General features: G+C 37.3%; 1 long non-coding RNA gene across 1 annotated transcript; it reads left to right on the plus strand.

Moving 5' to 3' along the window:
- Positions 1-203: 203 nt before the first annotated feature.
- LOC145790805 (uncharacterized) lies at positions 204-10,651 on the plus strand. The gene is made up of 3 exons (XR_014330022.1): positions 204-607; positions 3,397-6,980; positions 7,056-10,651. It is a non-coding gene; the product is annotated as an uncharacterized LOC145790805 (long non-coding RNA).
- The last annotated feature ends 4,273 nt before the right edge of the window (positions 10,652-14,924 follow it).

Genomic DNA, 14,924 nt, shown 5'->3' on the forward strand with positions numbered 1-14,924 from the left:
GCTCCTTGAATTAATTATCTCACCAAGACTCTTTGTTTTCTCCTAATGCTAATAAAGTCTGCCTTATCTATTTCCAAGACTAAAGATTTGTCTAATCAATACGCCACTTTTTTGTTGAACAGTCCATTTCAATTCCTCTCTCTCTCTTACACACCCTCGTTTCTCTCCCATAACTTTAGTCTCTATCTGTCTCTCACCTTCGTTTCTCCCACACCTTTTCAGTTTCTCTCTCTCTCTCTGTCTCTCTATCTCTCTCTCTCTCTTTCTCATCTTCATTTCTCTCATACCTCTTCAGTCTCATTTTCTCTCATCCACGTTTCTCTCTTACAATCTATCTCACCCTTCTTGTTTCCTTCCTAGAAACCACTTTTTTCTTCTGCTATCTCTCAACGACAATGGCGATCTTCTATGTGCTCATCTCACCTTCGTCTCCCTCTTACAGTGACGCAATCTCTCTCACTTGAAACCCATTTTCTTCTCTTAATCTCCCTCTTTAGTGGCAATGGTGCTAATCGATGGAGACAATGATGCTCAGATCTGTGAAACGATGGCAATGATGCTCAGATTTACTTCAATGGTGATGAATATAGCTTAGATTTAAGTGATAGTGAGTCTTATCTCTATTATTCCACTCTCTATTCTTTTTCAAATTTATTTGCATATTTAATATATTTGTTTGAGTCTCTTATACTTCCTTTATACATGTTTTAATTTGATTTTTGTTTGAATTACAACCTGAGAAAGAGTGCGAAGTAGATTGATTTCTTTCTTTTTCTCGCCGACCGAACTGACCGCCAATCTGAATGATGGGCCATGGTCAATTTTGAATATGCTTACGGTCAGCAGTGGGTGGCAAATTTTCCAACCCGATACATTCGGTTTGGTTGACGGGCTTAGGGTAAAACCGATCAGAATCGACCCGTGAACACCCATAATTACCGCCAATGGGTTTTAAAGCTTTTGAGGGTGGGTAGGTTTTCAAGGTGGGATTTGGAGAAGATGGATGGGTAGTGATGGAGGTGTGTGCTCTCATAAACCCTAACTCATGATGTAGTGGATATGTGGGCTTAATTGTGAGATTGGGTGTCCCAAAATTCTTGATGTCATTTTTAGTAATTTCACTTGAGATTATTATTGTAATAATAAAAATATTAAAAAAAGAACTAAAAAATGGGAGGTCCAAAATAATTAATGGGTACTAATAGCAGCACTCGTACAAGCCTAATTTATTTTGACAAATAACCTATTGCCAATCTTTTTTTTGCTAGTCCTCAAACAAGCCTTTTATTAGCTGATAATGTCAAATAAACAATCACATAGTACTTTAAAAATATTTAATAATTTTTAGTTTTGAACGTATCTGCATTTCGGTTTTGAAAATCTCACCTCCAAATCCATGGAATACTGAAATAAATGGAAAAATGAACCAAGGATTTGGACATGGAAATGTTACGGTTGACTAGTAAATGTGAATAGGCAATTTGCCATTCATTAAATGTTTGCCGAGTGGGTGCTGGTAAGATCTCAAAGGAAAGGTCAAATTTATCCCACCAAACAAGAAACCCATTTGGGAAACCAGTCTTCAGAGTTTCGGGACAGATCTTAAAGAACCATGAATGATTCTTAACAGGATTCTGGTAATAAAATGCTTTTGTAAAAGCATCAACATAATCCCAATAACTGTATTTATGTTCGCGGGATCCAAAATCCAAAGTTTTGGTAGTATGTGGATGTATGCCCCATTGAGTGATAGGCATAAGATTTCTGATAACAGACTTACTGAATCGAATAGGGCTGGCAGTTTTGCTACTCTCACGGAAAGTGTGAGTAAACTCAACAAATGTTGTTTCTTTGAGAATGGCTTCATAAACATATCTGTACTAGTCAAAGTGGGGAGGGAACAATTTGGTTGTTAGATAACGTCTCTTGATTTTCCATGGATTTGTCATCTATTGTTCATAAGTTTTTCAATAGACATTACAGTTTTTTTAGTAAGAGAATTTTGTTGAAAGGGTTTTGGTGGAGTAAGAAGGACATATTTACTAGTTTGACTTGAAGATTCCCCTTGTTGACTGTTCTTAGAGATTGTTAGCCAAGGAAATTTTGTTAAGTCCGGGTGGATGTTCTGATGAGAATAGGGAGGAAGATCCTCATTCTCAACGCTGTAAAAATTCACGAGTTAGGACATCTGATAAAGAATTTGTTTCTCCTTTGATATATTGAATATCAAAGTCGAATACTGATAATAAACTTTGCCATCTAGCAAATATCTTCTTTTGAGCCAAATTCTCAACATTCTATTTAAATATTTATTTAGTAATACTACAATCAACTCTGATCAGAAACTGCTAGTTTAAAAGATCATCTTGGATTTAAGAACACATTTCACAATAGATAAGCATTCTTTTTTAATTGTTGGGTAACTTAATGTTGCGGCTTTCTAAGTTCCTGATTCAAAGCTTAAGAGTTATTTCTGAGTTTTAGGGTTATACTGTTTAAGGATTCCTCCATACCGTTTTTCGGAAGCATCAGTTTCAATAATATTCTTCTAATCTGGATTGGGTAGAGCAATGAAAGGTAACTATTTAACTTTAAGTTTAATTTTCTGAACAGCTTGTATATGCTCCTTAGACCATAGGGGTGGATTTTTTTGAAGTTTAGTAAAAAGAATAGCTGCATCCTGTGATAACTGGTGATAATAGTCTCTAATGTAATTAAGACTACCAAGAAATTTCTGTAGTTGAGTTTTATCTTTAATCTCATCTGAAAATTTAGATGTAAATTCAATACTCCTATCAATTGGAATAATGGTACTGTTATGAATATTATGTCCAAGAAATCTTACAGTTATTCGGAATAATTTCATTTTTAGTGCTGATATAACCAAACCGTTTCTGATAATAACATGTTTAAAAATATTAAGATGTTTAATATGCTATTCAATAGAAGATGAGAAGATAAGAACATCATCTATATAACAAATAGAAAATTTTATATAAGGATTAAATATATCATTCATGATATGTTGAAATTCTGATGAAGTATTTTTCAAACCAAATGGCATAACATTCCATTCATAGTGCCCAAAAAGTATTGTAAAAGCAGTTTTATATCTATTTTGTTCAAAAATCTGGACCTGCCAATATATTGATTTTAATTCAAATTTGGAAAATATGACTGCATCCTGGAGACGATCACAAAGATCTTTTTTATTAGGAATAGGATATCTGATCCATTTTAATGCATCATTAAGGGGCTTGTAATTGATTACTAATCTTGGCACGCCTCTTTCTTTTTTTTGCATTTTTATTAACATAGAATGTTGTACAGCTCCAAGGAAAATATCTTTTCCTGATTAATTTTTTCTCAAGTAACGTTGTAATTTCTATTTTGCAGAGTTCTAAATACTCTTTCTTCATCTGGCTAGGACAAGCTTTGGTCGGGATCCGGCTCTCATCAAAATCCTGTTCATAAGGAACAGAAACTATATGTTTCTTTCTTTTCCAAAAACCATTAGGAATATCACTACAGATTTCTGTTTAGAATTCTTTTCAATGATTTTAATTTTATTCTTGTGGGTGTTGATTTCTGACTACACAACCAAACAAGGAACTCAGTTGGAGAGCATTGGTAGAATAGATTAACCCTAGCAACCTGTAACAAGAATATGAGAATTTCGCTGTGGTTTGTCCACTTAGGGCCACTCTGACGATCAAGTCAGTGAACAATATCTCTCACAGATAGTAAATAGTGCTTAAACTCACAAGAAAAAACTTACCTCAGACCCACAAGGGTGCCTTGCTTTTATAACTAACAGTGACCTGATCACTTTAGAAGCTTCACTTTAATGGACTCAGTTTCAATGCTCATCTTGGACCCTCAGCTAGATAGGGATAAACTCTCCTTGAGCCTTAGCCTTATCCAAACTGAGACCCTCCCCTATTCTAGGACTCTTGTCCCTTATCTGCTTATCTCATATTCCGACATCTTCACAGATAACCTTGGCCTAGTTGAGGTAATCTCGACAACGTGACCAGGCCACGGTGCACCTCGGCTGACATTTTGACGTCACCTTAGCCACGTGCTGTTGTTCACAAAATATTTCTCCACAACTACCTTCTAGGTTCTATTACCTCGGCAACCTGAGGTGATGGAACCTACATTGTCTGTTCACTCAGCATGTCGGATCAAACATGCATTCATTACTCTTGCCGAGATCGTGACTCATCGACTTCATGAAATCAGGACTCAACTTCCCTTTTTATTAAGGATCAAGCATCACGAACCAATTTTTCTACGAATTTTCTCCGAGGTTGCACCTCTAGCCAAGGTTATTGCGCATTATTTCAAGAATTTCACGAGTTTTAACTGCACATGAGCTGTTACGCAGAGTCTTTTCAACCGTTTCGTCCACATGTTCTTTCCCTATCGGTTCGTACTTGACATGCGCTATCAAATCACGTCGTTTCTGCCCACACCGCCTGACAAGCATATCATCCAAGGCATCTCATTAGGTTTTGCTACCTTTTCGTATATATTTGACAAAACTCCTTTCTTTTTCTCTCTCTCTCTCTCTCTCATCGTCTCTTTACTTTTGCAAATTCAATTTTCCTCCTCTAAAATTTTCTTTCTCTAACATTTCTCTCCCAAACCTCCATTTTCGTGTTTTCAAGCTCCTGTAATTGCTCCATTCTCTATCTCCGGCGAGGCTTTCAATTGTTCCGTTCCAACCAAAGGCACCATTTGACTCCGGCGAGTATTGTTCCGGCGTCTTTTCCTCAGCCTTACTCGGTAAGTTGTCTAATTTCTTCTTTCTACATTCAGTTCTTTATTGTTCTTTGAGTATGTCGTTGTTGTGAAATATTTGCACATACTCCTACTACTCCCTGTATCAAATTGTACTCTCATGCCCTGATTTGCTTATTACTTTCATGCTTACAAATTGTGAATCAATTTACCCTTTTAAATCTGTTACTTGTATTGATTGTTGTTCTTCAATAGCTTTTGCTCTTTGAATTTGGCATACGCCTTACACTGTATCTATTAGCACTCATGTGTTACTATTGAATCTATATCCATACTCGAACTCTGTTTTTCTTCATTAAACATTGCCTTGGATTCATTTGTTAAATGTCATGAACTGATGCTTACCAATTTGTCATTGCCCCTAATTTTGTACTTCTTGATTCTGAATCGTGTCTTTTCTGTTTTCTGGGTGCATTTTTTAGATTCTTGCCTTCAATTCTTGTTTTTGGAGTCCTAGGCTTGGGATTTGCCTTAGAACCCTATTCTTTAGTAAAACTGAAACAGGAACCCTATCTAGGCCACCAGAAACCCTTCATTAGTTGTTTAGCTGAGATCTTTAAACCTTTATCGAGCCTCTTACCAAACAACTGTTATCGAACCCTCTGTTGTCGAGATAATGGGCATGTTTAGGTGGAGGGTAGATATCCTGACCAAACTAGAGTACTTTCGCCAGGAGTTCTCCATCCCAGTCGACGTTCAGATCAAGTTAGCTGGGAAGGAGGACTCTATCACGCCTGATAAGGACTCCATGCCATTCCCCGTAGTTGCGTTTATTAAGTGTGGCCTTTGGTTTCCCTTAGACATTCTTTTTCGAGAAGTCCTCCATTACTACAAACTTAACCCTATGCAACTAGCCGTCAACTCATTTAGGGTTATCAATAGTATAATCGAACTGGCACGCCGAGAAAACGCTAGGATTACTCTAGCCGAGATCTAATTTTGTTTCACCATGTGTGGCCTTAAGTTGGCCAGTGGCACACCTACTATCTCAAGCCCAGATCTACTTCCTACAAACTCATAGCCGACTTTCTTGACTCCAACAAAGGTGCTGGAGATGACTACCTGATTGTCTCGGGTAATTGGGAGTTTGCGCCTAATGACGATCTTCATCTCTTTCCTCTGTGCCGAGCAGTGTTCAGAGAGGATGAGGGTAAGAACTGAATACAAGGGTAATTTTTACGTTTCTGTTAAGACTTGTCAATTTATTTCTTTTGTCTGTGCTAATGTTTACTGCTCGTTTTTACAGTTCTTCCTCAGCCAGCGAAGGGATTTCGGTAGTCTTATGTCCCATGCCGAGATCTAAAGAAGCTCTTAGATCTTTCGATTCAAAGACGCAAGGCTCCCCTCCTCTTGAATTATATTCCAATATACCAGTTACCGCTTACCGACACTCCATGAAGCAGCCAAACTCCACCATCTGTCTCAACTCCTCTAATTGCTTCTTTCACCAAGGACTGACCAGGCTTCCACCTTAGATCCAATAGCCTTGCCATCCACCTCTAGCCCCCAACTAATTCCTCCATCTCGACGACAATGCTAACGCCAAGCTCTTTAAACGCTCCTGTCGGCAGAACTTATAGTAAAAAAAGCCGAGGTCCTGAGGCATCGGCTTACGACCCAACAAATCCTCTTATTGCTCATCCTGCCATCAATTTTGGCACAAGAGTTATAGATGTTGCGACAACCAAAGAAATGGGTCGCAAACCTACTGTGGCCGAAGACCTACTCGCTAGCCTACTAGACGTGGTGACTCTTCAGTCCTCGTTTTAATCCCAGCCAAATCCCAAACAAAAAATGGTAAAAAAAGTTAAGGCAAAGGCCACCGTGACTCAGGTTCCTTCTGATTTCGAGAAGGACCCTGAGGACTCTGTGCCAATATCAAAACTGGCCGAATCTGAAAAGAGGCCAGCCGAGGCAGCAACATCTGAGGCCCTACCGTCGAAGAAACCGAGGTCTGATCACCTAGAAGGAGGCAGCAGCTTCTCTCGCGTTCAGAATTAGGCCCCCGAGGTCATAGTTGGTGACCGTTCTCTGAGGGCTGGAGATAGCGTGATCGAGAGCGTAGAGGTCGGCGCTGTTCTCTCACGGCGGTGCTTCTACCGGTCGATATGAACCATATGCCCGAGCTTCATGAGTATGAAAACTTTGCCCTCATAATGCAACACTCAGTCTTGGTAAGCTTCTTATTGTTTCCATTTTTGCTTTCAAACACTTAACCAAATTTTGCTAATTCGTTTTGTTCCTTGTAGGCTATCCAGCATGCTCACTCGTATGCAGTTAAGACCGAGATGATGAAGAAGAAGTTGGTGAAGGAGACTTAAGGAGCTGCCAAACTCTTATCTTCACTCAACCAGGCAGAGACCAATAACTGAAGTTTACTAGATAAGGCTAAAGCTACTCAACACAAAATTGAGGCTAAAGTCAAAGTTGTTGAGGCTACTACCGTAGCCGCTAAGGCCATTGCTGTGGCAGCCGAGGTTAGAGCAGCAGAGGCTGAGGTGAAGCTAAAAAAGGCCATTGAATCGAAGGAGGCCGAGATCAAAGCGACCGACAAGAAGGCCTTTGAAGAGGGGCAAGCCGCCATCCGTGATCAATATAGAGAGCAAGTAAACCTAGCCTGTACAGGCTACTATTTGGGCTGGGTAGCTACTCTCAACAAGTTGGTTGTTCCCGCAGATTCGCCACTTCGGGATATCAATCAACTACAAGTCCCCTTCGCCCATTTGTATGACACTTCAGAGGCCGAGGTCGAAGAAGAAGACAAAGCTGAAGTTGAGGTTACTGTGGGGTCCAAGTCCCTAACTCTCAACGATCAAGTCCTAGACTTGACTGAAGATGAGGAAGATGAGGTCCCCAAAGACACCTCTACTCATAAGGTTTCTATTGAGGCCAAGATCCAATCTGTCGAGAGGAGTCTTGATTAGACCCTACTAAAGATTGACGCCGAGATTGAGGTCAAAAAATCTGCCCAGCTGATTGCCAAGGTTGAAATAACCCCAATTGTCGAGGTAGGACAGTTTGAGGAAAACACTGGAGACCCATGTACTTAGGATTTGCTTTCTTCATATGTTTTTAGTTTTGAACAGTTGTAACTTTTTGAACAATGTCTACTTTTGTCAGGCCAAAGTGCCATCTTTTTGTAATCGAACAAGTTTCCTCTTCTAAATACATGTCATCTTTTCTTGCTTTTTTCTTCTAAGTATTGAGTGTATGCTTTACTACTTTGCTTTTATGTCTTGCATTTCTTTTTCATACTTAGAATTTTTCTGATCCTCCTAAGTGCAACTTACATGTATAATCACTTCAGGTTAGCGTACCTTAGACATGTATTACCTCGGACCCATATTACCTCGGGTGCAGCCTTAGTTATCCATCTCGAACCAACTGGCACTTTGTAAAAATTCTTTAAATAACTCTCAACAAGTGTTATTTCTTTATTTTTACTTGCTGTCACTTGTCAAGACTTCACCCTTTCAACCATTCCAAGCTTGACAACCTGGTTGGTTATCTTAGGTAACAAATACCTAGGGTAACAAATACCTTGGGTATCCCCTCATCTAGTTAACTTAGCTGACTCCAACTTATAAATTTTTCTAAAATTTTAACAAGTGTCAAGCCCATTCCTCATTCTTGCTCCTTGTCCTAATGTGAACCTAAGTACCATTTATGTTCACATTAAGCATGCATCTAGGATTTTTGCCGAAGTCTAATTCAAACAATTCTTAGCCAGGGTTTTCGACCTCGGTGTCTCTGTTAATCCGATTAGATCAAACTTAGTTCAACTCTGCCGTCATGGCAAGTCTAAGTTACTTATCATGTAACATCGCCAACTTAGTTCAACCCTACCATATGGCAAGTCTAAGTTACTCATCATGTTTCATTCTGAAACATCACCAACTTAGTTCAATTCTACCATATGGCAAGTTTTAATTCAACTCTACCATATGGCAAGTCTAAGTTATTCGTCGTGTTCACCATGGGAACATCGTCATAAGACTGTTTAGTTCCATCATACAAGTTTTTCAACAATAATTCATAAAAACAAAATCAAGCTAGTATTTTATTAAAACTTTGTGTAGACACCTTATTTTTGACCACCCGCAAGACTTGGATGGTTTGTCCTGCGCACTCGATGATGAAAGTTGCATTGAGTGTGGTTCGAGTTCTTAATGAGGGATTTAAGTTCAAGCTCCAAAACCAATCCCAAACCTTTCATATTCATACTATTCTTACCTCAAAAATTCATTTTTGAATATTGTGCCACCCTACATTGAGTTTAAAACAGTGGAAGAAGGAAGCACATTGGGAGCTGGCCGTACCACATTGGGAGCCAGCCATGGCCATTGAGAACTAGTTAGCTTTCTTTAGCGAGAAACATTGTTCTGGGTGGGAATCATCCAGCTGTCCATTTTTGAAGATATTTTAGACCTATTTTGCTCAAATTCTATAAATACAAGCGTATATCTCAGTGTTAGAGATTGGAAAAATTTCAAAGAAGCAAAAACATAGTTGAGAGCCCCTTTTTCTTGTGCAAGCTAATTTTGAGATATTTGATCATCCATACACCATATCTATACACTACATACAACCTTGGAGCCATAACTTAGAACCTTGGTTGAGCTTTGTGAATCACAATTCAAGTTTAAGAGTGTGCTTGGACCAAGTTTGGTTCACAAACAAGAGCTTACCTTCTTCAAGAGGTATAAGCTTACCACCTTTCTATTGCTTTCATTTTTGTCATTTTCTATCTATTTTGGGTGTTTTTGTGTTGTTTTGATCCTATTTCAAATGTTGGAACTTGGGTTTGAATAGCTACCAAAGGGTAGAGAGGGTTAACACCCTTTCTTACACTCTACTTCATAGCTCACATCCTTGTTTTACACTATTTTCTTTGCCTTCTAAACTGATTTTCAAAGTTTGAGAAGGGCTAAAAAACATGGTTTGATGTCTTAAAAATAGAGAGACTAGCCACCTCTCCCTGCTCTTGTTCACTAGCCTTGCATTTCCTTGTCCTTTCCTACTTTTTTTATGCTCTTTAACATGATTTTTGGCCACTGTTCTTAGTATATTAGGGGCTGTTTTAGGGCTATCCTAATTTATTTAATTAGTGTATGCTTTGAATATCTAGCTTGTTGCGTTGTAAGTCCTCATATCTAGCTTATTGTGTTATGTTACCCATACTTTGATAGCTTTCCTTTGGTTAATTTTCATGTCAAGAGTCTCATGTGATCATTTCTGCCACCTCTCTCCTTTTTCTTTTTCTTTTTTCTCTTTTTCCCCCCTTTCATTTGAGAGTTATTTCGAACGATTGATGGTTATTCAAGTCATGGGAAAAAGACCTATGCTCAATGGCTTAATCTCTATAGATGTTCATCGTCAAGGCATAGGCTCTCTCTCATGCGAGGAATCACTTCTCGTTTGATATTTCTTCTTATTTAGTGGACTTTAACTTCACTTTGGACAAATTGATTAAAGAATGGAAAGGTTTAATAAAATTGGTTTAAACTAAATGAAACCGACATAAAGAAAATGTTTAGATGGTTGGATTTGGCCGGATGTTATGCTAAGTCCATCGCTCCGAAAATTGTCACGTATCAATCCATGATACATTGATGAGACTTAAAGCATGTCTACTTCCCTCTTTGAGCCTTCATGATAGGAGGAAAGGGTGGTGGTTTTCCATTGTATTTATTCAATGTTGTCCAAACGTGCTCGGGATCATCAAGCCATCAACTTGTGCTTATGGTGGTTTCAAACTCAAATTTGTTCTTCTCTTGAGTTTAACATGACAGAGAAGAGCAGAAGGGACAAATAGGGCCTTGAAAGGCTCTGTCTGCACTGTCCTGACCTTAGGCCCCGTTTGTTTCGTTGGATATAAAATGGAGGATATAATATGATGTGGGATTTAGTCAGGATATATAATGAATAGGATATAAGTATTGAATAGTATATCCCCCAAGTCATGTTTGTTGACTTGATATATAAGATTGGATATATGTTATGCATGTTTGTTTTACAAAATATATTGTGGGATATAACAAGTAATTTCCAAGATTGCCCTCATAATATTATATTATATTAAATTAAATTAAATAATATTATATTATATTAAATTCAAAATTTATATTAAATTAAATTCAATAATATTATATTAAATTAAATTAAATTAAATAATATTATATTATATTATATTAAATTCAAAATTTGTATTAAATTAAATAATATTATATTAAATTAAATTAAATTCAATAATATTTATATTAAATTAAATTCAATAATTATATTATATTAAATTAAATAATATTATATTATATTATATTAAATTAAATTCAATAATATTTATATTAAATTAAATTCAATAATTATATTATATTAAATTCAAAATTTTATATTAAATTATATTATATTAAATTCAATTCAATAATATTATATTAACTTAAATTAAATTAAATAATATTATATTATATTATATTATATTCAAAATTTGTATTAAATTAAATAATATTATATTAAAGTAAATTAAATTCAATAATATTTATATTAAATTAAATTCAATAATTATATTATATTAAATTAAATAATATTATATTATATTAAATTCAAAATTTTATATTAAATTATATTATATTATATTAAATTCAATAATATTATATTATATTAAATTCAAAATTTGTATTAAATTATATTATATTAAATTCAATAATATTTATATTATATTAAATTCAATAATATTAAATTAAATTCAATAATTATATTATATTAAATTCAAAAAAATATATTAAATTATATTATGTTAGATAGAAAAAAGGGTATATTGGACTTTTTACATCATATCCCCACCAAGGGGATATGATATAATTGGGGGGGGGGGTGTGGTATTGTATATCCTCCACTTTTGGGGGATATACAATCCCACCGGATATTATATCCCCTTCAAAAAAAAATTACAAACATGGGATATATGGACCCCACCGGATATAATATCCAATCCCAATCTTTATATCCCCCAATCAAACAGGGCCTTAGAGCACAAAAACATTTTGGCATGAAATAGGGCTCGACCGACCTTACTTGGACCCTGCTGGGCCTCATTGGGGGCCGGCCGACCTCCAATGTTTGGTAAACAGTGAATTTTGGAAGAAATAGAGAGAAAAAGCTGAGGTGAAACAGAGCGGTCTTGGCAGACATAGCATCCTTGCTATTGTTTGAGTTACTCATTGTAATTATGCAATCTTATTATTGTAATTATTATTGATGTAAATATTCGTGATGCAATTATTATTATTATTCTCATAATGCCCTTGTTGTAATAACTTAGATAGCTAGTTGATAACTTAGATATCTAGTTGGTAGTTAGTTTAGTTAGTGTGATTCATTTATTCGAATTTGTAATAATTAGTTAATCCAGGCATTTGCACACTTATTCGGACCCTCTTGCATAAGGGCAAATATATAATAGTGGTGTATGTCTTCTAACCCCCATTTCTTTCTCCCTTTTATCTACCCACTTATGATGGTAGCATATTTACTTAGCATTCCCATACACTTGTTTCATGTATATTTGGGTTCGGCTCATCATACTAACTAATGTCAATTTCAATTTCATTGCTTGAAAACATGATTTATCACATCTTGAATCGGATCATATACCATGCTCATAGCCGAGCCTATAAAAATTGCATAAATGTGTGCGTTGCATTAGTCACATTGTATTGTTTAGGAACATGCATATTTTCTAATCATTTTCCTTTATTTGGCTTCTCTTAGAGTACTAGGTGAGCACTTATTGTTTTAGCATATCATATCATATGTTTGTGTTCCTATACCAAGCATGCTATCTATGAGGCTAATTGCTTAAATGATATACCTGTTTGAATGTCGGTAAATGAAGGCTAATTGCTAAAATTGCGATAAATTGATTAATGTACATATGAACTCACTATTTTAAGTGGAGCATATTCAAAACATATTTTTTCAAAACAACACATGAAATCAAATGTTCCAAATTTTGCAAATTAGTTTATACTTGCGTGTATCACCTAGTAAAGTTAGCCTAATAAATCGGAACAAGAGCACACAATGTAAACAAGAATCACATCATGATTAGTAGAGGCCGATCTTTGATCGGGCGAGTGGGGTGCTCAATTCATGACCTTTCTCTCTCGTATCTAACTTCCCAAGCCGAGACACTCTGATGATGAAAGATAAGTGGCCTTTAGCACGAGTTTTGGGTTTCCTAAATTTCTCCAAAATATTTAGGTGGCGACTCTATATCTGGCAAAGCAGTCCATTTTTGGCATTTTGATTCAAAATCGATTTTCCAAAAGACTTGCTAGATTTGGACTCTTTTGTGTTTATCTATTTCACATTGCACTTGTGAGATCAAATTCAAAACCATGGGAGTCCGAACTATAAGGCTAGTTGTATCCTAAAGGAGCACGAAAAGCAAGCTACACTTCAACTAATAAAAACTTTCCATAAATTCTAAAAGAAACTAATTATAAAAAAACTTCAAATTGCTTGTGTTCCATGATCTTGGCAACTCCTTGCCATCAGTTTCTTTTAGCCGATATGTGCCACTACCAGCGACCGAGATGATCCTGTATGGTCCCTTCCAGTTTGGGCCAAGCTTGTCCTCCTTAGGATCCTTCTTGTTGCTGATAACTTTTCTATGGACGAGGTCCCTAACCTGATACTCTTTGGGATTGACATTCTTGTTGTATGCTCGAGCAAGCTATTGCTTGTATGCCCCCAACCGAATTGCTGCTTTCTCTCTTCTTTCTTCCAATAGATCCAGATCTTCGGCAAAGAATGCCTCATTGGTTCCATTTTCCACTCCCTAGGTTCTAATTCCAAGGATGCCGATCTCCGGTGGGATAACTGCTTCAGTACCATATGCCAAGACAAAAGGAGACTCTCTAGTTGATCTTCTCGGCATGGTCCAATATGCCCATAGCACATTGGGCAATTCTTCCACCCACTTTTCCTTGGTTGCTTTCATCCTCTTCTTGATCCCATGTAAGATGGTCTTGTTGGATGCCTCTGCCTAACCATTGCTTTGGGAAAAGTTGGGAGTAGAATAATAGTTTTTGATCTTATATTTTGCACATAAGCTTTTGATCAACTTACTGTCAAACTGGGTGCCGTTGTCGGCCACAATGGCTCTTGGAATCCCAAACCTGGTGATTATGTTCTTCCAGATGAAGTTCTTCACATTCACATCTCGAATTTTTGCCAAGGGTTCAGCTTCAACCCACTTTGTGAAGTAGTCAGTTGCAACTAGCAGGAACTTTCTTTGTCTAGTTGCCTTCATTCGCCCCTCTGGCGATACCACCACTACTCTTACCCCTGCTCCCTGTCGGTTGAAGCTGTCGTCGATAAAGAGCAGAAAAGAGTCTCCAATATAGTTATCGTAGGGTTTTGGCTTTGTTTCCTCCTTCTGTGCTGCTGGTGTGGGGTTCTTTGGCCCTAGTTAGGTTTCTTCTTGTTCTCCTGGACATCCTAAACTACGGCATAGCAGAGCCCGTCTTAGGATTGCGCCAATAGTGAACTCGGCCACAAAGTCGGCCAGAACCTGGCCTTTGATTACTGTTCTAGGCTTGAATTCTGAGTTGTATCGGCACCACTTCCCATCTAGCCTGCCTGTTAAGTTCCCATACTACAACACGGATTTTAGGGGATACTCAATCAGCACCACAATCTTATAGGCTTAGAAGTAGTGATTCAACTTTTTGGAAGACATCACCAGGGCTAGTGTCAAATTCTCTAGGGGCAGGTACCTAGGTTCTGCACTTGCCAGGGTTTTGCTCACGTAGTATACTGCCTTCTACTCCCCCTCTTCTTCGCAGATTACCACTACGTTGACAGGGCGATCTAATACCGCCAAGTACAGGAATAGTTCTTCTCCAGGTATTGGATTTGACAACACTAGCAAGGTTGTCAAATACCTTTTCAAGTCGGCTAAGGCGACTTCGCATTCTTCTGTCCACAAGAAGTTTGTGGCCTTCTTTAGCAGTTGGAAGAAGGGTTTGCACTTATCTGAGCTCTGACTTATGAACCTGTTCAAGGCTGCTGCATTGCTGGTCTAGATCTGGACCTACTTTGCTGACGTTGGGCTT

This window comes from Camellia sinensis, chromosome 5 (assembly GCF_055761805.1).
Source record: "Camellia sinensis isolate YWXY chromosome 5, ASM5576180v1, whole genome shotgun sequence".
NCBI classification, from domain to species: domain Eukaryota; kingdom Viridiplantae; phylum Streptophyta; class Magnoliopsida; order Ericales; family Theaceae; genus Camellia; species Camellia sinensis.